This window comes from Chiloscyllium plagiosum, chromosome 5 (assembly GCF_004010195.1).
Source record: "Chiloscyllium plagiosum isolate BGI_BamShark_2017 chromosome 5, ASM401019v2, whole genome shotgun sequence".
Taxonomy (NCBI): domain Eukaryota; kingdom Metazoa; phylum Chordata; class Chondrichthyes; order Orectolobiformes; family Hemiscylliidae; genus Chiloscyllium; species Chiloscyllium plagiosum.
This window is the reverse complement of record NC_057714.1, coordinates 116,519,458-116,520,169: the sequence shown is the minus strand read 5'-3', so window position 1 is coordinate 116,520,169 and position 712 is coordinate 116,519,458.

Genomic DNA, 712 nt, shown 5'->3' with positions numbered 1-712 from the left:
TTAATATATTCGCTATTTTGTTAAGCATTTCAATAGAGTTACAGTTAAACCAATGCTTTTATCTTTATAACATGGTCTATATTCCCATTCCGAGGGGTGTGTTCTGTATTCCCATTCCAAGGGATGTGATCTATATTCCCATTCTGAGGTGTGTGCTCTGTATTCCCGTTCGGAGGGGTGTGATCTATATTCCCATTCAGAGGGTGTGGTCTCTAGAACATAGAACATAGAACATAGAACAATACAGCACAGAACAGGCCCTTCGGCCCACAATGTTGTGCCGAACATTTGTCCTAGCTTAAGCACCTATCCATGTACCTATCCAATTGCTGCTTAAAGGTCACCAATGATTCTTACTCTGCCACTCTCACAGGCAGCGCATTCCATGCCCCCACCACTCTCTGGGTAAAGAATCTATCCCTGACATCCCCCCTATACCTTCCACCCTTCACCTTAAATTTATGTCCCCTAGTAACACTCTATTGTACCTGGGGAAAAAGTCTCTGACTGTCTACTCTATCTATTCCTCTGATCATCTTATAAACCTCTATCAAGTCACCCCTCATCCTTCGCCGTTCCAATGAGAAAAGGCCTAGCACTCTCAACCTATCCTCGTATGACCTATTCTCCATTCCAGTCAACATCCTGGTAAATCTTCTCTGCACCCTCTCCAAAGCTTCCACATCTTTCCTAAAGTAAGGCGACCAGAACT